The sequence below is a fragment of the Canis lupus genome, chromosome 7 (genome assembly GCF_003254725.2).
Source record: "Canis lupus dingo isolate Sandy chromosome 7, ASM325472v2, whole genome shotgun sequence".
Taxonomy (NCBI): Eukaryota; Metazoa; Chordata; class Mammalia; order Carnivora; family Canidae; genus Canis; species Canis lupus.
In genome coordinates this window covers 54,281,614-54,306,730 of record NC_064249.1, presented here as the reverse complement: position 1 = coordinate 54,306,730, position 25,117 = coordinate 54,281,614, and the positions used below count along the sequence as shown (strand labels likewise).

The 25,117-nt window shown below is 43.2% G+C and overlaps 1 long non-coding RNA gene across 1 annotated transcript in view; it reads left to right on the top strand.

Annotated features, from left to right (window-relative positions):
• Nucleotides 1-25,117, top strand: part of LOC125755462 (uncharacterized) — a 73,837-nt gene that overhangs the window by 30,793 nt on the left and 17,927 nt on the right. The window contains exon 3 of the long non-coding RNA XR_007412085.1: nt 16,733-16,851. This is a non-coding gene — a long non-coding RNA (uncharacterized LOC125755462). The remainder of the gene's footprint in view (nt 1-16,732; nt 16,852-25,117) is intronic.

The window sequence follows — 25,117 nt, the reverse complement described above, 5'->3', positions numbered from 1 at the left end:
TGAAGATGGAAGCAGAGGTCAGAGTGACACTGCCACAAGCCACAGAACACCTGGGGTTACCAGAATTTGGGAGAACCAAGGAAGGAGATTTCAGAGAGAAGATGCCCCAGCTGATAGCCTGATTCTGGGCTTCCAACCTCCAGAACTGTGAGAGATAAAAATTTCTGTTGTTTTAAGCCACCCAGCATGTAGTACTTTGTTAAGGCAGCCCTAGGGAACTGATAAACTGTGGTGTGCATGTTTTGTCAGTGCTGGTTCACTCTGCCTTCATGGTTCCCCTGCCTGTTCCCCAGCCTGGGATGCCATCCTGGCTCCCATGTCCTCTTCTGGACTGCAGGGTCATGTCATGCATGGTCATGGTGGGTCAGTGGCTTTGGGAAGCAGGCACATCTTATAGACTTAGAGTTTTAAAAGACAGCCTTTTGGTATTGCCCACAATTTCTTATACTTATCAGCATCTTGTATGTTAGAGAGGAAAGTATCTTTCATGCTCACTGTAAAAATACAGCTGTTTCCTAGGCACTGTTAAAGAACTTGCCAGGCCTGACTCTGTGACTCTGTGACAGAAATGGCAGGAGTATGAGGCTGGTGCCCTGGATACTCCCCCTATCCTGGGGAGAGGCCAAGGGGAAGTAGACTGAACAGTGTGACAGTGGCATGTGACTGCCTCTCTGGACCCTGTCCCACCCCCTTCCTGATTCAAGGCCTTCATGCAGGCTGCTCCCTCTGCTGGGGATTGCCTAACCTGGCTCTTGGTCCCACTGAATGGCCCAACCAAAGTGTCACCTTCCATGTAAGGGAGTTCAATAGTCCCCCTCCCTATTCAGATCCTTCCCAGCCCATTCTTTGTTTCCTTCCTAACCTTTATTATGATTTGTCACTGTTTTATTTGTTTATTTACTCATTTGTTTATGGCCATGATGAGCTCTTTGAGTATAAGGTATCCAGGTTTACCCCCACTGTATCTCTCCTACTAGGCACCAGTCCCCAACACATAGCAATGCTTAAAACTCCCACTGAATGCATTCCTACTTAAAAGGCTCAGTGATGTGCATGTGAACACCCTGGACACCATCCAAGATATTCTTATTTTTATTGTATTAAAACCACTAGGCTTCCATACCTGCTGCCAACAGGCCCCCCAGGCTTAATGATAAGCTGTAGCCTAAGGTTCCTGTCCGTTGGTGGTTCTTCATCTTCACCTTTCTGACCCTCATCTTCAACCATGCTGTATGCTCTCCATGGGCCACCAGTGTAGACTTGGGCTCTGGGGACCAGTGCTTCTTCAGGAGGCTCCTGTGTGCATTACCAAACATCTAACTGCACACACACTCAGGAAAGACACAGACAGGGCCCGTCAGGGCAGAAGAGACACTTAGGATCATCCAGGGTACCTGTAGTGACCTCTTTACTGTCTTCCTGCTTCTTCCCTGGCCCCAACAGTCTATTCTCCTTGCAGTAGCTAGAGGAATCTATTAAAATGAAAGTTGGCCCATGTCACTCCACTGCATAGAATGACCCATGGCTCTCCTGACCACCAAGAATGACAGCCCAGGGCCTGACTAGCAGGGCCTTTGGGGTCTGGCCCCAACTGCCCCTGTGTTTCATCTCCCATGCTCTCCTCTTCGCTCATGCTGTCCCTTTACTCATGCTGCCCTCTGGGCATGCCATGTGCACTTCTACAGTGAGGCCTCTGCCAGGGACACTTTCTACCCAGATAAATGCGTGTCTGTCTCCTCCAGCTCTTTAACATCTTAGTTCAAATGTCACTTTCTCAGTGGACCCACCTGGGCTATCCTGCTTTTGCAGTAATTAAATTTTTTATCGCGAGGTAGTTGTAGATTAACATGTAATCATAAGAAATAATGCAGGCCAATTTCTTGGGCCCCTTAACCCAGTTTCCTACTGTAGCAACATCTTGCAAACCTGTAGTACAATAGCACAACCAGGACACTGAAGTCAAGATACAAAATATGACACAGTTTACAGTTGATACAGTCAAGATACACAACATCTCCATCCCCGCAAGGACCACTCATACTGCTCTTTTATAACCACATACCCTTCGCTCTGGCCCTGCCCTCTCCATAACCCTGGCAACCACTCACCTGTGCTCCATTTCTATAATTTTGTCATTTCAAGGATGTTGTATAAATGGAATCATATAAGGGTAGACTTATACCATACTCTAAGTATGGGATAGACCTTTTTTTTTTTTTTAACTGAGAATAATTCTCTGGAGATTCTTCCAGGTTGTGAATGTATCAATAGTTCGTTCATTTTCATTGCTGAGTGGTAAGTATTCCATGGGAAAGAGGTCAGTTTGTAGGATCATTCAGCCCGTGAAGGACAGCTGGGCTGTTTCCAATTTGGGGCTATTACAAATAGAGCTGCTGCTCTGGAAATTCATGTTTAGGTTTTTGTGTGAGCATACGTTTTCATTTCTCTAAGATAAACACCTAAGAGTACAACTGCCAGGTTGCCTGTTTTTGCATGTTTAATATTTTAAGAAATTCAGGCCATTCTATTTTGAACTGTAAACTACCCCCACACATCTAGAAACACCCAACATCTTTTACCCTGCTCTACTTTTATATCTCCACAGCATTTCACCTTCTCCTATACTATATGATGAGCTTGTTTATTTATTAGATATATTGTGTTTGATCTGTCCTCCTGATCCACCCCCACTGTCATTCCGGGTAAGAGCAGGCATAGAAACACTGATGCTGGCAACAGATCTGATGTCAAGCCTATGACTGACATCCTTCATCAGGGGAAAATTTGCTGGGATTCTGAGGGCACACAAAGGCCCATGTGCCCAGGAACTGCGTAATGTGGTTGTGATGACAAGATGGAACCCATGCGCGGATTCCCCAGATAAAGCAGTCTACTAGTCTTACCACCAAGTCACATAGAGCTCAAAAGCCAAATCAGTGCTATCCCCAAATAAAACTTACTGCTCAGGAAAATTTTAAGTCAGAAAATTTATGTGATTTATGACTTAGCCAAGCAGAGCCTCAGTCCATGCAGGGCCCCTGCCCCCAGCAGTGCTTCAAGGCGCACCCCCACCCCACCAGTCCCAAGAGATGGAGTCATTCTGCAAATGAGCAGAAAGAATTCTAGTTAGAAGGATTCAGAGAGCCCCAGAGGCAGGAGAATTAAGGCAAGACTATATTTCATGTGGAAAAGTGAAAACCAAATAAACAAAGCTGCCTGTCGTGGCAACCGGCCAGCTCAGCTGTTAAGTGAACAGCAAAAACATCTCTCTGCTCTGTGGAAGCCCCTGGAAGAAATCCAGAATCTCGTGTACTTGACCTGACTGGGGGCTTGTCATTATTATCATTACCACAAATTCATCTATTTCTTAATACACTGGTTTCTTTCAGTTTGAACACTTGCTTGACATTTGTACTGATTAGGTGAATGCTAGAACAAATAATTAAATAAGTTTGTAACATAATGCTTTGGCTTGATCCAAAGTGGAAATGTTTATAGTGTTCCCATTAACACCAGATGATGTCAGCGTGACTATTGTGCTGCTTTTTCAAAAACACACAGGGCTGAAAAAAGCCTGCACAGACAATCCAAAATGAGTCAAGGCTCTAAAAAGACTTTTCTCCATAAACACCCTCCTCTGTGATTTGGCCCTAGCAGCAAAAGCCATGAGGATGTTGGGAGCACAGTGGCTCTGAATTGGGAATTCACGTGTCTCGTCATCTGAAGCATCATCCAGAGAGATGACGGGTGTGTCACTATGTACAACTAATGCCTGTGTCCCCTCCGAGCCTGGCCCTGTGCAATCTGACATCTCTTGCTTTGATTCCTGTGACTCCAGTTCCCCCTTTTCTTCCTAAGCCTTTTTTCTCCTCCACTTCATCCTTCCTCTTCTTCCCTCTCCTTCCCCACCCTAAGCTAAACCAACTAAACGAACCAAGTAACCCAACTAGACCTCACCCCAGAGCATCAGCATTTGTAATGGAGGTACAGCTGTAGCCTCGGTGCCATAAACTGCCATCCTCACCCAGGAACCACAATTCCCCACCCCCAGCCCTGGACAACCAGAAGGAGGAGAGGGTATCTAGGCCCAGGGAGTAATCGGTGCCAGTGTTCCTCTCCAAGCAGAGACCAGCCTGCCCCTGCCTAGATCTGCTGCCTACAAGCCCCCTGTGGACCTTGTCCCAGCCACCTGCACTTCCTCAATGCCCCAGAGTACCATGGGAACCATGGAGATAATCACTGTGGTCTCCTCACAGTGTTCTGGGGTGAAGGGTGGGGTCTGAAGAAGGAGGGTTTGTTGCAGGCTTCAACATGATAGATAGCTGGGGAAGATTATTATCAACTTGTGGGAGAAAAGCAGAACCTATTTCTAGAGCCCTCAATGACTAAACTAGAAATGCTCAGTAAGCACTACAGGCCAGGACAAGCAGGTGCCTCCCCAGATCTGCATCCTTGGGTCAAGGAACCATAGTAGGGACCATTGTCCCCAGAATCAGAGGCCCCAGAGCCTGGATCCATAGGCCAGGCCATACTGCGCTGATTTCATGGGGGCTCCTGTATTATTCTGCGCAAGCTGCCATAACAGAGGACTCTAGCCTGGATGTCTTAAACAACAGAAATTTATTTTTTTACAGTTCTGGAGATTAGAAGTCTTAAGATCAAGGACTGACATGGCCAGTTTCTGGTGAGGACTTTCTTCTGGCTTGCAGACAGCTATCTTCTCACTATGTCCTCACATAGCTTTTCCTCCATGTATATTCTCAGAGAGAGAGAGCTCTCTGGTGTCTATTTATTTATATATTTATTTATTGAGAGAGCAAGCATGCATGCTCATGGGGGAGGGGCAGAGGGCAAGGGAGACTCTCAAGCAGGCTCCAGGCTCAGTGCAGAGCCCCACATGGGGCTCGATCTCATGACCACAATCCGAGACAAAATCAGGAGTTGGATGCTCAACTGACAGAGCTACCCAGGTGCCCTTCTGGTGTCTCTTCACATAAGGGCAACAATCCTATGGAATCAGGGCCTCACCCTAATGGCCTCATGTAACATTACTTACCTCCTTATAGGCCCCATCTCCACATACAGTCACATGGGAGGTTAGAGAGAGCTGGACAGGAAGAAGGAATAGACCATGATACATCATATATACCCCCTAGCCTGCATATGAGAAGGCCAGGCGTTGTCTCCCCATTTCCCTCACCCACGCAGTGGGGAGAATACAGTGAATGCTGTGTACCTGCTAGGTTGTCTGGCACTTGGATGAGCTCACGTATGTGGAGTCTTGAGAAGTGGAGGGTAAAGCTCTCAGGAGGCAGAGGCAGGAGGAGATTAATAGTGCCACCAGAAGCTAGCCCCTGAGTTGGCAGCCCTAGGATGCCATCTCTCTCTGGCATTATGCCTCTCTAGTATCTGTTTCTAAGCCACCATGTGTCCGTTTACCAAAATTAAGGACCTGCTGCCCTTGCAGCTGTTGAATGAAGTGCAATCCAGAATGTGGCCTGGAGTGCAGGGCAGCTTGCACTGCATGAACCTAATAGCTGCATGGATCAGAAAGAGAGCTGTCTGCCTCAGGAAAGAGGATGTGTGTGTGTGTGTGTGTGTGTGTGTGTGTGTGTGTGTGTTAGAGATGAGGGTCATTGCCATAAGTTCTAGAAATTGGCTATGATTCTGGGAGGCCAGAAACATGGCCCATGCCGACTATATGATTCAGCACATTGGTCCCCCTGTTCCCAAAAGCCTGTAGTCCTGGCCTAGCACAAGGCCCTTCAGAGCCAAGTAGGGATGACATGCATTGTGGCAGATGTCTGAGCAGTGTGTCCCCAGAGAACAAAGCCCTCTGTAGAAGTATGTATGTGAGTATGTGTGGAGGAGGGTTAGCTGGTGTATAACACTGATCCCCACTCTGTCCTGCCCCCCTGGGTAAAAATAACCCAAAAAGAAGTTGAAGCAGAGACTTATGACCCTCACATGGGATGGGTAAGGCAGCTTGGCCCTTCTGCAGCCAACACTCCTAGCTGGGTAGCTGGGGAGGTAGACATCTGCTTCTACCCTTGGCAGAAGAGGCAAGAGGACTCAAGCTTTTAGAAAAGATAACAATATTTAAAAAGAAGATTAAAATACTTAACTGGCATCCACAAATAGGTGGTAGGATTCTCCCATATAGTGTTGACAGTCAGTCCTAATTTTAGTTATATGATGTAAGCTAGCCCCTCAGTTACCTGAGTTGGTCCTGGAATATGCTATCCACAACAGGACACCTATGTGACAGGTTTCTGGAGTCCCCGGGTTGTGCTAGGCCAGTATAGCACTAGAGATACAACAAACCAGACTCTCCCATCCCATGGAGCTTGCCCTTAAAGTGGGAGGAGACAGACAATGAGTGACTAATAGAGTGAATCAGTAAATTTCACTGTGTGCCAAAAGTCAGCTAGGTGCCACAGAAAAAGAAAAGTTAGAAAAATAAAAAGAAGAGAGGTGGGCAGGTGGAGCAGGTTATACTTGTGGTCAGAGAAAGGCCTCCAGGGAAGGTGACATTTGAGAAAAGATAGAACAGGAGTGAACCAAGTGGATATGTGGAGGAAGAGCCTTCCAACCAGGAAGAAGAACCAGTGCAAAGGCCCTGAGGCAAAGAAGATAAACAGAATTCATGGATAAATTTTACATGGAGCCAATATAGAAGAGTAGAAAGAGGATGCATGTCAATGTAAATCAGGGCCTTCCTCCATGTGAAGTTCAAAAAGTCCCCTCACCTCCTGATTCTATGAGCCACAGGCCTTCCCAGTCCATGAGGCTGGCACCTCATGAAGAAACATTTTATCTCACTGAGCACATCCCACTCAGTCACTGGACTTGATTCCAGATTTCTAATTCCAGTCCTTAGGACTCCATTTCCCAGTGGCTCCTTGCCTCACCTTCCCCTGTGGTAGGTGAGCTTCCCTGGAGTCTGCTTTACCTTTTGTTCCCCTGGTAATGGTTTACACTATTCTAGGTACACTTTGCTTGGCTGCCTCCAACCCCACCCTCGAAGGGGGCTCCCAACTCAGTCCAGCTCCTGGAAACTTTTACTTCAGAATCTAGAAAACACACTCCCACCCCCAGGTTTACCTGGACCCAGAGTCAGGGTCAGGACCAATTAGCCCTCACATGGCATCAGATGAAATGATTCATTAGATCTTTCCTTGATCCTAAGAGAAATCTCAAAAAATGTAATACCTCCTCACTGCCTTAGAAGCCAATGCAATGGACACATTTTACCCTTTCTGCAAAATAGTCACAATTACAACACTATGGAATCTTAATACGATTGCATTGCTCTTTGGGAACATGTATTGGCCCCTTCGACAGACACAAAGATAAAGACCCGAGGAAAGACCTTGAAATGTACCTGCTTGCAGAAGCATATGCTTTCAGCTTGTTTTTTTCATTTTTGCTTTTGTTATTTGACTTGTTGTCACTAAAGTAGAATGAAGACCTCAGCTCTGCCCCTCCTGAGCAGCCACATCTAGCAAAATTCATTTCTGATTGAGAGATGCTGTTTTCTCTCAACAAGTTTTCTCCCCAGAGTAACTCTTGTTCACCACTACCAAAACCCTCTGAGGTACACTTCATCCTACTCCTTGTATTCTCATCTGGGCTTCCTGCTTCCGCAGACTCTCCCACCAATTAATCTGTACTCTCCCTGAGAGAAGGAGCAGAATATCATAAACCTCTGCAGGTATTCTCTTGGGCACTGAGGAGCCATAACCTACCAGGCCCTCAGCAGATCTGCTGAAGTAGCTCTGAACTGCTTCTGAGGTTCTTGTCAGAATAGCCCAAATGTTTCATCACTTCTAGGAGCCTGAATTCTCAGGCTCCATGGATAAATATCTTCATGCCCCACAGCAAAGTTGTACAGAGTAAAATCTTTTTTTTTTTTTCAGAGTAAAATTCTTTATGTGGGATTTGTACACACATTTAGCTATGCTATAAAAGCAACATCTGCAAAATCTCCATGGCTTAAAAGGGCAATGTTTTATTTCTTACTCATACTCCAAGTCCACCATGGGCAGCTGGTGACTCTCCTTCACTCTGTGTCACTCACTCAAGAATGCAGGCTGATAGTCTCCCCAGTGGGGAATATTGCTGTTGTTGTGATGGAGTGTATTAGTTCCCTATTGCTCCTATAACCAATTACTGCAAATTTAAGTGGCTTAAAACAACACAAATATACTGACTTAGTTATGGAAGTCCAAGTCCAAAATGGATTAAATCAAGGTGTTAGCAGGGCTCCTTTTTTTCTGGAGGCTCTGGGGAGAATCTCCTTCCTTTTCTACCTTCTAAAGGCCACCTGCATTCCTTGGCTCATGGCCCTTTTTCCATCTTCCATCAGAGCAGAGTAGCATCTTCAAATCTCTCTCTCTTTCTTTGTTATTTCTGCTACCATTGTCACATCTTCTCTCTGACTTTTCTTTTCTTTTTTTAAGATTTTATTATTTAATCATGAGAGACATAGAGAGAGAGAGGCAGAGACACAGGCCAAGAGAGAAGCAGGCTTCCTGCAAGGAGCTTGATATGGGACTTGATCCCAGATCCCGGGATCACGCCTGGGCAACAGGCAGACACTCAGCTGCTGAACCACCCAGATGTCCCTTTCTGACTCTCCTGCCTACCTCTTCTGAGGATCCTTGTGATTACAATGGGCCCACCTAGAGGATCCAGGATAATCTCTTTATCTCAAGACCCTAACTTAATCACATTTGCAATATCCTCTCTGTCACAAGTAGCATATTCACAGCTTCCAGGCGTTTAGATGTGGACATCTTTGGGGAGCATTATTCAGCTTACCATACAGAGTGACAGTGTCCAATCATACACAAGAATATATGCCTAGAAGCATTCACACTTCACACTTTCCCTTGGTCTGTCAAGTCACATGGCCACACCTAACTTATGAAGCAGAGAGTAAAATCTTTCATATATAGGGAATGAAGAGAATAAGAAGACGCACCTTCTTATAAGAAGGTAGTTATATACTATCTTCTTATAAGAAGATAGTTCTTCTGCAGGAATAGGATGAAGAAAATGCAAAAGGCCTTCAGTACTATGACAGCAACAAAATAAATCTAGATGAACTAAGAATCATACATTTCTATTTGGTGAATGAGTTGTAGATACAGGGAGGCCCTGATGAACTGAATTTTAGGTGGAGATGAGCCCCTCATCATTAAGCCAACCTAGCCTGGTACAGATAGATAGAACAGGTCTGCTATAAAAGAAAACATTGTGGCTGGGAGGCAGCCAAGCATAAAATGACAGTTAAGTTACAATTAGATAACAGAAAACAAATATAAACTCACAAATCCAAGAAGCTGAGCAAGTCAAAAGCAGAATAAATATAAAGAAAATAAAAAAAAATAAAATAAAATAAAGAAAATCAGGGATCCCTGGGCGCCACAGCGGTTTGGCGCCTGCCTTTGGTCCAGGGTGTGATCCTGGAGACCCGGGATCGAATCCCACGTCGGGCTCCCGGTGCATGGAGCCTGCTTCTCCCTCTGCCTGTGTCTCTGCCTCTCTCTCTTTCTCTCTCTCTCTCTCTGTGACTATCATAAATAAATAAAAATTAAAAAAAAAAAGGAAAATCACATTCAGGCACTTTGTATCAAAATGCTGCAATAAAGTTAAAGAAAAATCTTAAAAGAAGCAAGAGGAAAAAGACACATTATATACATATAAAATTAAAGCTGACATCTGATCAAAAACAATGAAGGCCAGAAGACAATGGAACAAAACCTTTTAAGTGCTGTAAGAAAAACACCTGCAATTTAGGATCCATAAACTACCAAAATACCTTTTAAAAACTAAGGCAACATAATGCATTTTTAGATAAACAAAGGCTGAGAATCATCTCTATCAAATTCACACTATAAGAAATGTAAAGAAGGCCCTTTATATTGATAGAAAATGATATTATTAAGTCAATAAGAGAGAAAACACAAATTTCAAAGATCAGGATTAAGAGAGGGTTTCACTAGCAATCCTGCAGACATAAATTATTAATAAAGGTTAATAGTTTTGAACAATTTTATGCTAAAAAATAATAACAAGTTAGATAAAATAAATTCCTTGTAAAACAGTATTTGTCAAAACTGACTCAGGAAGAAATAGAAAATCTGAAGATCTTGTTGATTTTTAAAATTGATTGTGCATCTAAGACCCTTTTGTGATTGAAACCTTTTTCTGTCACAGATGGTTTCATTGGTAAATTCCATCAAATTTGCAAGGAAGAAATTATACAAATTATACACAGACTGTTTTAGGGAATAGAGGAGGAAACCATTTCCCAATTTTTAAATTTTTTGGCCAGCCCAACCCTAATACCAAAAGCATACAAAGACATTACCAGAAGAGAAAACCACAGACCAATAACCTTCATGAACACAGACACAAACATCCTTAACAAAATATTAGCAAGTTTAGCCCAGCATTCTTTTTAAAAAGGATAATACAACATGACCAAAACCTGGGAATTTTTCCCAGGAATGTAAGATTGTTTTAGTTTTTAATATCAATCAGTATAATTCATCACATTGTCAGAATAAAAGAAAAATCATATGACCATCTCAATAGATACAGGGAAAGCATTTTACAAAATTCAGCAGTTCTTCATGATAAAAACTCTCTGTACACTAGGAATAACAAAGTAACTTCTGAAAGAAGAAAGAAAGAAAGAGCAAGCAAGCTTACCTGATTGGAACTTCCAAAAAGCTATCTCTAACAACATACATAATAATGAAATACTGAAAGTTTCACCTTAAAATAAAGAGCAAAGTAAGACTGTCTACTCTCACTACTTCTATTCAACATTGTACTAGATATCACTATTCACTGGGACATTAGGGGTGGAAAAAGGCATAAAGATTGGGAAGAAATAATTAAACCTGTCTAGAACTAATAAGTGAATTTAGTAAGTTCTTAGAATACAAAATCGACATTCAAATATAAATTGTATTTCTATGCACTTATAGCAAAAAGTAAAAATTAAATTTATATATACCATTTCACAAAAAGGATCAGAGGGAACACTTTGGTGTATTGAAATCTTGTTTATGATAGGTATAATGCACAGTCTGAAAACAAAGAAAGCAATTCCATTAGAAAAGAATGAAACAAATACAAAGGAACAAGGACACAAAAGACTTGTATGCTGAAAACTACAAAACATTGCTGAAAGTAGACCTAAGTAAGTAGAAAGACATCCCATTTTCATGGATTAGAAGACTTAATATTGCTACATTGTACCCAAAAGCAATATGTAAAGTTAATGCAATCCCTATCCAAATCCCAATGGCATTTTTTTTCAAAAATAGAAGAAAGCCTAACATTTTCAATAGAATCTTAAGAGATTCCAATTGCCAAAATAAATTTGAAAAGAACAAAATTGAAGGACTCACATTTCTTGATTTCAAATGAATAAACATTTCTCCAACAAAGGTAAACAAATGGACAAAAAGCACATAAAAAGATGCTCAAAATAATTAGTCACTGGAGAAATGAAAATCAAAATTAGAAGAAGGTATCACTTCACTCACTAAGATAGCTATAATAATTACCAAAAAAAAACAGCAATAGAAAATAAACTCTGTTGGAGGGCATATGGAAAACCTGGAATTGTCACAATATAAATCGTGCAGCCACTATGGAAAACAGTTTGATGATTCTTGAAAAAATTAAACATAGAATTAGCAAATGATTCAGCAATTCTACTTCTAGGCATATACTAAAAAGAATTGGAAAAAAAGTATTCAAAAACTTGTACATGAGTGTTCATAGCAACACTATTCATGATAACCTAAAGTTGATGAAACCCAAATTCCATCAATTGATGGATGGATAAACAAAATGTGGTTTATGGAATATTATTCAGCCATAGACAGCACTGAAATACACATGCTACAACATGTATGAACTGAAAAACATGATGCTAAGTGAGAAGACAGATACAAAAGGTCACATATTACATAATTCCATTGATAGAAAATATCCAGAATAGGTAAATCCATAGATAAAGGAAAGCAGTTTAGTGGTTGCCGGAGGCTAGGGAGAACAAGAAATAATACTGCCAATGGATACGGTTTTGGATGGGGCATCATGGAAATGTTCTAAAATTAGTGGTGATGGTTGCACACAATTGGGAGTATACTAGAAACCACTGAACTGTAAAATTTTTGAAGGTTTTTATTGTATGTAAGTTATGTCTGAGTTTTTAAAATTCCGTGTGAAATAGAACTGCCCGCCAAAATAATAAATACTACTGCTATACACCTATTAGAATGGCTAAAACCCAGAACATTGACAACACCAAATGCTGGCAAGGATGAGGGGCCACAGGAACTATCATTCATTGCTGGTGGGAATGCAAAACAGTACAATTACTTTGGAAGACAGTTTGACAGTTTCTTACAAAACTAAACATGCTATATGATCCAGTGATCAAGCTCTTTGGTATTTACCCAAAGCTGTTGAAAACTTACATCCACATAAAAACCTGCACAGACATGTTTATAGCAGCTTTATTTATAATTGCCAAAACTTGGAAGCAACCAAGATGCCCTTCAGTAGGTGAATAAGTAAATAAATTGTGGTATATCCAGCAAATGCAATATTATTTATTACTAAAATGAAATGAGCAGGGGAAAAATGAGTGGTTAAGCCATAGAAAGAAATGGAGGAAACTTAAATGCATATTACTGAGTGACAGAATCTGAAAAGACTGTGTGTAATTCCAACCATGTGACGTTCTAGAAAATGCAAAACTATGGAGACAGCAAAAAAAAACAGTGGTTGCCAGGGGTTGGCAAGGGAGAAGAGATGAATAGGCAGAGCACAGAGGATTTGTATGGCACTGAAAATACTCTGTGCAATACCACAGTGGTGGATACACGTCATTGTACATTTATACAGGCCCTAACCTTATACTCAAAATCATTGGTTCAGGATGGGTAATAAATCTAAATAGAAAAGGGGGAAAAAAGGGGGGGGGGGGACTAATGATTTTAAAAGAGAGCATAGAGGGATGCCTGGGTGGCTCAGTGGTTACGTGTCTGCTTTTGGCTCAGGATGTGATCCTGGAGTCCAGGGATCGAGCCCCACATCAAGCTCTCCATGAGGAGCCTGCTTCTCCTTCTACCTATGTCTCTGCCTCTTTCTGTGACTCTCATGAATAAATAAATAAAATTGTAAAAAAAAAAAAAAAAACAAAAAAAAAACAGCATAGGAAAATATCCTCATGACCTTGAGGTCATCAAAGATTTCTTAGAATACAAAAATACTAACTGTACAAGAAAAATAGTGATCAAAGAAGGGCATCAAAATTAAGACTCAAGGGTGCCTCAGTGGCTCAATCAGTTAAGCGTCTACCTTCGGCTCAGGTTATGATCTCAGGGTCCTAGGATGAAGTCCCACATTGGGCTCCCTGCTGAGCAGAGAACCTTCTTCTCCCTCTCCCTCTGCTGTTCCCCCTGCTTATGCTTGCTCTCTGTCTCTCAAATAAATAAATAAATAAAATCTTTGTAAAAAAAATTAAAACTCAGCTTATCAAAAGATACCACTCAGAGAATGAAAAGAATGCAGAGACCTGATGAGCGTACAGCTGCAGGCTCCAGGAACTCTTACTGGCATCTCAACTTCCTCTTCCAAAGGCTTGGACCATGTAAAAGACTGTGTCAATTCCTACCCATCTTTTCTTACTTAGATTGACAGACTGACAATTTGTAAAGGACATGTCTGGCCCTAACCCGTTCAAGAGCTTTCCTGTCTAACATTAGTTTCAAGGGCACAACATAGCAATCCAACATCTCTATACATTATGCTGTGCTCACCACCAGTGTAGCTACCATCTGTCACCATACAACGCTATTACAATACCATTGACTACATTCCCTATGCTGTGTATATGTATTACATCTTCTTTACCCATTCATCTATTGATGACACTTGGGTACCTTCCATATCTTGGCTGTTATAAATAATGCTGCAATAATAAACATAGGGTGCAAATATTTTATCAAATTAGTGTATTTGTTTTCTTTGGGTAAATACCCAGTAGTGGACTTACTAGATTGTATGATGTTTCTATTTTTTTAAAGATTTATTTATTTTATTTATTTATGATAGACATAGAGAGAGAGAGGCAGAGACACAGGAGGAGGGAGAAGCAGGCTCCATGCTGGGAGCCCAACGTGGGACTCGATCCCGGGACTCTAGGATCGCACCTTGGGGATGTTTCTATTTTTAATTTTGGGGGAACCTCCATATTGTTTTCCACAGTGGCTGCACCAATTTACATTCTCACCGGCAGTGTTTGATAGGCAGAGGGAGAAGCAGGCTCCACGCAGGGAGCCCGACGTGGGACTCGATCCCGGGTCTCCAGGATCGCGCCCTTGGCCGAAGGCAGGCGCCAAACCACTGCGCCACCCAGGGATCCCTCAACTTTCTTTTTAATATTCAATTGGTTGCTGCTCTGCAGCTTTTTGATTGACTGTTTGTTTTGAGCCTTCTAATCCTTGTTTCATTTTGAAATACCAAAGCCATTGCTAACTAAATGAGACAAACTATGAGGAGCATTTGCAAGGGATGGGGTATCCAGAGGGCTCATTAAAAATCATGCCGATAGTCCTCCTGGTTTCTGTCCTGATTCCTACACAGGTGAAGGGATGTGCTGGACAGGGAAGGAAAGGAAGCCAGGAAGAGGCTGGCAAACGGTAAAAAAAAAAAAAAAAAGAAAGAAAAAAGAAAAAAGAAAAAAGACAGGACTGAGGTGTGAAGAAGCCCAGGAGGCAAGAGAGCTGGAGCAACAATTGGCAAAACACAATGGTGAAGTGTCAGTATTTCAGTGGTGGGGCAGGTATGCGTGCCAGGGCTGGGGTGCATACTTTCAGGGTTTCAAAGCCATTTGGCTAGCCTGTTTATTTTCCTTTCAACCGTAAGTCTTCCGTGAGTTGATTCCATGATGGTAGAATGATGTGTTACATGCCAAAGAGGCAAATCAAGGCACCACTATTTGAGATATCTCTAAGGACAAGAAAGCTTCTCCCCACTTCCCCTTTGATAATATCACTCCCCTTCTCAAATCCTAACGTTCCCCAATAAACCACAGCGCAGGAAACACAGCATGGATACAGTCAGAGTAACATATATTTACAACCTCACAAATTACCCCAGGAGACAATGGGCCAGACTTTGCATATGCACAATAAGAAGAGGAATCTGCTTATTTGGGTTTTGACACATCTAGCTATTACTGGAGATTACTGCCTCATTACCTTACAATTCCTACAAGGTAGAATGTGGTGGAGCCCGTTCTGAGTCATTTCCAAAAGTGCTTTTAAGGGAAGTTCTGCAAATAATACAGTTTCTTAAACGGAGAAAGTTTTGACAATAATTTCTTTTTTTCAAGTCATACCAAATAACATATTACTTTTTGAATTAAAAACAGATAGAACGGGACACCTGGGCTCAGCAGTTGAGCATCTGCCTTTGGCTCAGGGCGTGATCCCAGAATCCGGGGTCGGGTCCCACATCGGGCTCCCTGCGTGGAGCCTACTTCTCCCTCTGCCTGTGTCTCTGCCTTTCTCTCTGTGTCTCTCATGAATAAATAAATCGAAAGAAAGAAAGAGAGAAACAAACAAACAAACAGATAGAACCAGAGCAGCCCAGGTGGCCCAGCGGTTTAGCACTGCCTTCAGCCCAGGGCCTAATCCTGGAGACCTGGGACCGAGTCTCATGTCAGGCTCCCTGCATGGAGCCTGCTTCTCCCTCTTCTCCCTTAAAAAAAAAAAAAAGAAAAGAAAAGAAACAGAACCAGATTTTTTTAAAAGATTTATTTATTTATTTGAGAAGGAGAGAGAGTGGGAGGGAGGGGCAGAGAGAGAGTAAACTCTGAGCTGAGCGCGGAGGCTATCTTAGGGCTCAACATCACGACACTGAGATCACAACCTAAGCCAAAAAATAGCAAGACATTCAACTGCCTCTGCCATCCATGCACCCCCAAACCAGAATTTTTTAAAGTGAATGGACTGTGGATTGTATAATAGATATTGAGAACAGCAGTAAAGGAGGCTAAAATGGATAAGTTTCATTTAGTAAGCAGCTGATACTCAATCATGCCTGTAATTTGAAAGGTGGCATTTTGGATCCATGATAAAATTTTCTTCGTTGACATGTGATCCAGCTGTTACTATCCCACTGGGGGTTTTAGGATGAGTTTTTTTTTTTGTTTTTGTTTTTTAAGATTACTCATTTGAGAGAGAGAGAGAGAGAGAGAGCACACAAGAATGCAGGGGAGGGGCAGAGAGAGAGGAAGAGAGAGGGAGAGAAATAGACCTCTGCTGAGTACAGAGCCCCACGCAGGTGCAGTCCCACAACCCTGAGATCATGACCTGAGCCAGAACTCAGGAGTCAAACACTCAACCAACTGAGCCACTCAGACACCCCTAGGATGGTGTTTTTAAAAAGTTCTTATTTTTTGAATAAACTTTCAATTCTAGAACAGTTTTAGATTTACAGGAAAATTGCAAAGATAAAGAATTGCCACATAATCCCATACGCATGCTGCTCCTTCGATTATTAACTTCTTATATTAATATGGTATATTTCCTAGAATTAATGAACCAATACTGATACATTACTATTAATTAAAGCCCATACGTTCTTCAGATTTCCTTAGTCTTTACTTAATGTCCCTTTTCTGTTCTAGGATGCCATTTCAGATGCCATATTACATTTAGTCATCATGTCTCCTTACGTTCCTCTTGGCTGTAATGATTCCACAGGCTTTCCTGTTTTTGATGACCCTGACAGTTTTGAAGAGCACTGGTAAGTTCTTTTGCAGAATGTCACTCAACTGGGATTTGTTGGAGATTTTTCTCCTAACTGGACTGAGCTTATTGGATTTTGGAAGGAAGACCACAGAGGTAAAGTACTATTCTCATTATGTCTCATCAGGAGTGTCTGTTATCAACATGACTTACCACTGTGGATGCTAGTAAGGATAATGCTTTACCTTGCTGGGGAAGCAGGGAGCTCCCTGAAATCTAGACCAGAACTGCAAGCCCCCTGGTGTGTGTAGGAGAGGCTGTAGGGAGAGGGGGCCTGAGCTCCAAACTCCATGACAGAATTTAAAAAGCAGAGAAACCTAACAAGGCAGGCACCTGTGCCTCCCAAGAAGCCCCAGTGATTTACTCTGCTGAGTGACAAGATTGCTGCCAAGGTGGGAGAAGGTAGCCTGTGTCCCAGGGCCACCTGGATGCCCAGGAAGGGTTTTGACTGTGCAGAGAAGCCCAGTGACTGGGGGTGGGTGGGGTTGAGGGATGGAGCAGGGGGAGGAGGACTGGTTCAGGTGAGAGTATTTTATGAATGAGTATTTTATTTTATGAATTTTATGAGAGTATTTTATGAATGTGGCTATTTCCTTAGCAGGAAGAGGCTATATTTAAAATACAAGTCGGGATCCCTGGGTGGCGCAGCGGTTTGGAGCCTGCCTTTGGCCTAGGGCGCGATCCTGGAGACCTAGGATCGATTCCCACGTCGGGCTCCCGGTGCATGGGGCCTGCTTCTCTCTGCCTGTGTCTCTGCCTCTCTTTCTCTCTCTGTGACTATCATAAATAAATAAAAATTTATAAAAAAATAAAAATAAAATAAAATAAAATAAAATAAAATAAAATACAAGTCCATTTAAAGGAGCATCCTAAGTAAATCAAGGCACAGGCATTACGGATATGGCACAGATCGGTCTGGTAGGAGAAAGGTACCGGAGGTTTGAATCCAGGGGTTGGAAGCTGCAGAGCATGGGGCACCCAGGTTCCCCAAGGGGGAAAGGGTTCAGCACAGCTCATGGAAGGCAGGGCTCTGGAAGGCAGGAGCTAGCCAGGTCTGTAGAGTGCACTAGATGTCAGCCATGCTTCCTTACCAATCTCCGCTGTGCTGTGGTGGTGCAGGGTTAGCATTTCCACTCATCTGCCCTTGCTCACACTCAAGGACTCTGCCTGGCATGCAGGCCAGAGTCCTCTCAGGCTCTGGGCTTCCACATGTGTTCCTGCATGGAAAGTCCCCAGGCTGTTCCAGGATGTCCTCTGCAGTGTCTCATCCTGTTCTCCCAATCACAGCTGCAGGCAACCTGTGCCACATCCCTCCTGCCTGAGTCACTGCCCCAGGCTCAGGCTGCCTTTCCTCCAGCATGACCTAGGCACCAGCCACTGTCCGTTCCATCCTGTGGTTTATCCCTTTATTCTTCAAAAATACCACGGATTTATTTTTACTGCCTACATGAAATGGCTATTATCCAAGGAAAATTTTCCATACTTAAGTTATCCCCTTTGCTTTCCTACCTCCCACGTAAGACCTAGCCTGCCCCATCTCTACTGGGCCCCACTCCCGATTACAATATTTGTATACTTCTTTTTCCCTAGTTTTCCTGGACAACTGTAACACCATTTTGGTCTAAAGGCTAGCCTGTCTTTTTTGGGTTGGTCCATGTACTCTCCAACCACCAGTTAGCACTTCTGACCTTCTCTTTTTTGCTTATTAGTGTCTTCTCTCCTTGGCCACTTTACCAACCCTCTTATGGCAGGAGGCTTCCGACCCCATAATGAATGGATGAATGAATGAAAAATGAACAAGCACAACGATGCCAAATGTCTAAATCAAGTGATTTTCAATTTGTTGAATTGACCAGAAATTTTGAGACCAGATGGATCTTATTTATCTTAAATAATTGGCAGGACCCTGAAATCATATCATATTGTATTTCAAGTTTAAAATACTATAATACATCATTTGAGGCTATGTTTTGTGCCAATTACTAGATTCTGGAGAAGGGAAAAGGAACGCCAATGGTTTTAGAAAATTTATGGGAGGAAAACTTAAAATTAAAAACATTCTCAAAAATTAAAAAAAAAAAAAAAGTTAGGGCAGCCCCGGTGGTTCAGTGGTTTAGCGCCGCCTTCAGCCCAGGACGGGATCCTAGAGACCCAGGATTGAGTCGCACGTCGGGTTCCCTGCGTGGAGCCTGCTTCTCCCTCTGCTTGTGTCTCTGCCTCTGTCTCTCCCTGTGTCTCTCATGAATAAATAAATAAAATATTTTTAAAAATTTTAAAACATCTCAAAAAAAAAAAAAACACAAACATCTCATGTACTATAAAAAAATTTCTTCATGGCCGTTGGCATTTTACCCAGATATGATGGTAATACTGCCTCGAATCCCCACAGCATAACTTAGGTCAGGGGATATTTATTCTGAGCACTTTTAAGAAGTATTCTAGAAAGATGGGGTGCCCATTTTGTATCAGGCAAGAGTCATTTGCCCCTGTGAAAAGGAAATATTCCCTGCTTTACTCACTTTTCCTGGCTCTACTGGGGCCAGATAGCTCAGTGTCAGGCTCCCTGCCCTCAAGGATCTCAGCCTGGTGACTGTGTCAGGCAACAAACATGGAGCCTGTGCCTGTGGACTTGGGGGAATTCTGGAGCAGGGAAGAGACAGACAGGCTTTCTGGGGGAGGTGACTGCTAAGCTCAGTGCTGAGGGAGAAGGGAATTCTCCAAGTGATAGCAGACAGGCGATGAGCTTGCCACGTTGTGGGAAATGAACGTTGCTTTGAACACAACTAATTTGAAAGTTGTTTTAAATTCTTATTTTAAAGAATTTAAATTACTATGTACTCTTCCCCCTGAATTCCAGAGCTTCAGAGTAAAAAAAACAGAAGTTCCCCTTCTTCGTAACTCCTACCCCAAATCCACTCCCTTCTCCAAAGGAGACTGTTCTCTCCTTGGCATGAATCCTTTCACATCCTTTCTTATGGGTGTTTTTGTTACTATAAAAATTGGGTTCACCTATGATTTGGGGATTTTTAAAAATTCACTTTGCAATATGCCACTCATGGTTTTAATGTCTAAATCTGACTTTTTGTATAATAGTGCGTTTTTCCTATTAAATTAGAGAAAAAAGATAAAGAAGGAGAATAAATAAAAAAGCTTCTTATAAGTAACGATGGACCTTGCCGGAGGCCTAGGACATCAGCATTCTGAGAGAGAGTGTCCACAGTATGCAGCCCACTTTCTCTGAGGAGGTCCCTGGCTGGGGGCAGTGCTGCTACAAGGGCTTGCGTTTGTGCTTCCAGAACCATCGTGTATACATTCCATCCCTAGAGTGTCCTGTCTCTCTGTTCTTCCAATGGCCAGGTTTGCCCTCTGAGGCCGAGCCAAAGCTCATGGCCCCTGCCACACCAGAAGCCAAGAGATGGCAGCATCAAATTTGAGGGATCCCTGGGTGGCGCAGCGGTTTGGCGCCTGCCTTTGGCCCAGGGCGCGATCCTGGAGACCCGGGACCGAATCCCACGTCGGGCTCCTTGCATGGAGCCTGCTTCTCCCTCTGCCTGTGTCTCTGCCTCTCTCTCTCTCTCTCTCTCTGTGTGTGACTATCATAAATAAAATTTAAAAAATTTTTGAGGGAAAATGGTAACGAGTGGCACAAATACATAGGTTATTGTTTCTTTGCAAAACCTTCCTGACAGGCAAGCCAAGAGTTTAGGGGGAATAGTGCTAATGTGTACTTTTGGGACATCTAAGTTTTCAAGGTCTGATATTGTCTCCAAAGGGACTTTTCCTTTGAAAAGACCAGAAACTCTGTCATCTTTATCTCTAGTTAGCAGCTTCCTCCCCAGTTGTTATTAGGGGAGTTATCAGTCACTAAGGCCTTAGTTAGATCTCAGAAAAAAGCCCTTGCAGTCATCCCTATCACAAAGCCCAGGCCATGCCATTCTGCATTCACGCTGGAAAGATCCAAGGCCCTGGGTCCCCCTGGGGTTGGTGGAGGTGACTCATCTGTCTGACCCTGAGTGGAAGAGTGGCGTGTTTGGTGCACACTGTGTGCCTGTCAGCAGTCAGTATCCTGTTGGCCAGGAAAGCACTACCTCTTCCCAGGAAAGGCTTTGTCTGCTACAGAAACACAAGCACCAGTGGACAGGGGCTACTGAGTCCTAGAAGGAAACCTGGCTGACTTCTGGGCTTCTGGGTTTACAGTGGGAAGAAAGATGCCCCATTTTCACACCCAACCCTGCCACCAAAGCATATAGACAGCTTGCCCCTTTTCGATTTTTAAGTATTTTATGGCCCGTTATTACAGGGAAGCAAACAATGGTAGCATACCCAATGGATACCGAGGAAGGCATAGAACAGCAGTGATTTTGAAGAGGCCCAGTGGGTTGTTTCTCAGCTTGTTCCTTCGACAGAGCTCATTCATCAGAGCCCTCTCCTGTCTACCCCCTGGCCTCTCTTCCCTTGGCCTCAGTCACAGATTGCTTACTTATTTAGCTAGTTATTTACTCCTTCTCTCGCACCATAAAAAAATTTAAAAAATAAAAAATAAATAAAAAAACAGCTGATAGGGCAGCCCAGGTGGCTCAGCGGTTTAGCGCCGCCTTCAGCCAGGTGTGATCCTGGAGACCTGGGATCGAGTCCCACGTCGGGCTCCCTGCATGGAGCCTGCTTCTCCCTCTCCTGTGTGTGTGTGTGTGTGTGTGTGTGTCTGTGTCTGTGTCTCTCGTGAATAAATAAATAAAATCTTAAAAAAAAAGAAGAACCAGCTGATAAAAATACACCGAATAGAAGATGGAATAAGTGACCAAGATAAGCAATGAAGAAGACAAGGAAAATAGTTGATAGAGCCAGCAATAAGATGAACACATGGAAATGTCTAGCATATGAGGTTGTTCAGTTATGACAAGTGGGCTGCAAATATTGAATCTAAGAGTTCTAGAAGGGAAAGAAAGGAGAAAAAATAAAAAATGAATTTAAAAAATTTTTAAAAGAACAGAGAAAAAGAGAATCAGAAGGAGTATATTGATGACTTAGGAAAAGGTCTGTCTTTCTAAAGCAGAGCCCAGAGGGAGGTAAGTGAGTGATGATCCCAGTTCACACTTGTTGGCATGTGGGCCAAGAACGGTGTTTATTTTATTTTATATAAATTTATTTTTTATTGGTGTTCAATTTGCCAACATATAGAGTAACACCCAGTGCCCATCCCATCAAGTGCCCACCACCCAGCCACCCCTACCCCCGTCCACCTCCCCCTCCACCACCCCCAGCCCGTCTCCCAGAATTAGGAGTCTCCCATCAGGAACAGTGTTTAAATGCTCTTCTGACATTTCCTCATCCCATCCTGGCAGTCATGTGGAGCAGATACTACCATTATGCTCATTTTACAAATTAGGAAACTGACAGTTTGAGAGTTAGTTCCCAATTTGCCCAAGACCAGAGAATTAGTAACAGAAATGAGATTCAAACCCAGGCTGTTGGGCTCCCTGCGGTGGGTGCCACACTAGGAATTTCACCCAGCAGGGCAGTGGGGGGCCCTCGGGGTGTACTTCTGCGTCAGATGCAGTAGCGATTTTTGTGTCTCTGGGCAGTAGATGAACCAGTATTTTCTCAAACCGTAGTTAGTCATTCCAGTGCACCCCAAACCTGCTCGAGCACAGATGGTTTGTACAGCAAGAGACCCTCCACGCTGATGTCTCTGGTCCCCACTGCAGCCTACACCAGGAACTACTCTTATGGCACTCTCCGACCCCAGAGTACTCAAGGCCTCACATGCTTCTTCCAATGTGTCCTCTGTGAAATGCGTTAGGATCTGGGTATCCTGTCTATTCAAGACCGCATGCCACCCAGGCAGCGGTCCTCAGACTGCCAGCATCCACAGTGCCAAGCTAAGGCAGACCGCCAATTTTAGGTTAAAAATTTACTTAAATTTTTAGTATTAAAAACATAATGGTCATCATCTTCCTTTTTTTTTTTTTTTAAGAAGGCCCCATGCCCAATGTGGAGCCCAGTCCAAGGCTTGAACTCATAACCCTGATATCAAGACCTGAGCTGAGCACAAGAATCATACACTTAACCGACTTAGCCACGTGCCCCAAAACATCATATTCTTTTAAAAAGCATTTTATTCGGCAGCCCAGATGGCTCAGCAGGCAGCCAGGGTGGCTCAGAGGTTTAGCACCGCCTTCAGCCCAGGGCCTGATCCTGGAGTCCCGGGATCGAATCCCATGTCGGGCTCCCTGCAGGGAGCCTGCTTCTCCCTCTGCCTGTGCCTCTGCCTCTCTCTGTGTGTGTCTCTCATGAATAAATAAATAAAATATTTTAAAAAATAAATAAAAAGCATTTTATTATAGAGAAATTCAAACACATATGAAAACAGAATAGTATAATGAACCTTCGTGTACCCATCACTCAGCTTCGACAATTATTGACTCCTGGCCAATCTTGTTTCAGCACTACTCCGATCCACTTCCTCTCTCCCATATTGTCCTGCCGCAAATCCCAGAGATCATATCATTCTGCCTATAAATATTTCAGTATGTGTCTCTAAAAGATACGAATCCTTTCTTTTAACATTACCATACCATTATCACAGCTAACAGTATTCGTAAGAGTTCCTAAATATCATCACATACCAAATTTCCAATTGTCTCGAAAATGTTTTAAGTCTTTTTTGTCTGAATCAGTATCCAAATGAGGCCTACACATTTCCTATCAGAGAGAACATTGTTTTAAATAACAGTTATCATTTCATGCATTTGGAAGAGGACATCATTCTAATCTCTTCCCAAGGTACCTGTCCTATTTGGTCAGGTTCTTCACTCCATCCATTTCCTTTGTTATCCTTTTTACTAAGTTAAGTTATAGGTCACTGGAAGCAGCATCCAGAGTGTGATGTCTTTTTCCAATGGCCATGGATTCAGAAATAAAAGATTTCTCACTGAAAACACTTTTGGCCCAATTATAAAACAAAATTCAAAATCCAGATGAATGTATGCTTTAACTTGGGAGACAGGAGCAAAATGGGTCCCTCTCATCCACATGCGCTCTAGAGAGCATTTTCCAACATTATAAGAGGTTCTAATCTATGTGCAGTAATAGATTGTTCTCCTCTTAAAGTGAAGACAAGTATCAGACAGATACTGAGAAAGAGTCAAACTCCATTCAGAACAGATTGAACCTCAGTTTAGTTTTATGAAAACAATCTGATTTTTCAGCTGGTGCTTTCTTTTTTTAAAGGGCTGAGAGTATCCTTTGGATACTACAGGCCAATGCCAGAATTGACACGGTATCTGAGACAAATCACCTGTGGACATCCCATGATGGGCAAAGTCAAGTTCTCATCTAAAGTTGAGGAAAGACCCTCTGCCAGTGGAGGGGAAAGCAGAGTGGTGGGGATCAGACCACTGGAAAGGGCAATTAGGAGGACACTGAAAATATCCAGGCAGGAGGTGATGTGTTCCTGAAGTTGGGTAGGAACAGGACCAGAAAGAAGAGGGGAGGAATCTCCAGGGCTAGAATGCTGTGTGAAAAGGAATCCTAAACACACACACACACACACACACACACACACACACACTCCCCATGGCCCTGCAAAGAGCCAGATGATCTGTGGATTATAAAACATACCCCAGGGGCACCTGGTGGCTGAGTAGGTTAAGCATCTGCCTTTGGCTCAGGTCATGATACCAGAGTCCTGGGATCCAGCCGTGCATCTGGCTCCCTGCTCAGTGGGGAGCCTACTTCTCCCTCTGCATTTGTGCACATGAGTGCACTTTCTCTCCCCTTCTCAAATAAATAAATCTTAAAAAAAAAACAAAAAAAAACACCCATGTGAAATATCCACTTTGTAATTAGAGCAATAAGGGTTCTCCGCACTGGCTGCACGTTAGAATCACCTGGGGAGGGACGCCTGGGTGGCTCAATGGTTGAGCATCTGCCTTTGGCTCAGGGCGTGATCCTGGAATCCCAGGATCGAGTCCCACATCGGGCTGCCTGCATGGAGCCTGCTTCTCCCTCTGCCTGTGTCTTTGCCTCTCTCTCTGTATCTCTCATGAATAAATAAATAAATAATCTTAGAAAAAAATCACCTGGGGAGTTTGAAAATATTGTGTTCAGACCCCAGCTCAAGCCAGTTGAATCAGAATCTCTGGGTATTTTTTATACCTCGCCCTACCTTCCCACCCACCCCATCCTACCCCAAAACGGAGGGGATGCTGATGGGTAGCCAAGGCTGAGACCTCTGGGCCAGGAATGGACAACAAGGACTATTT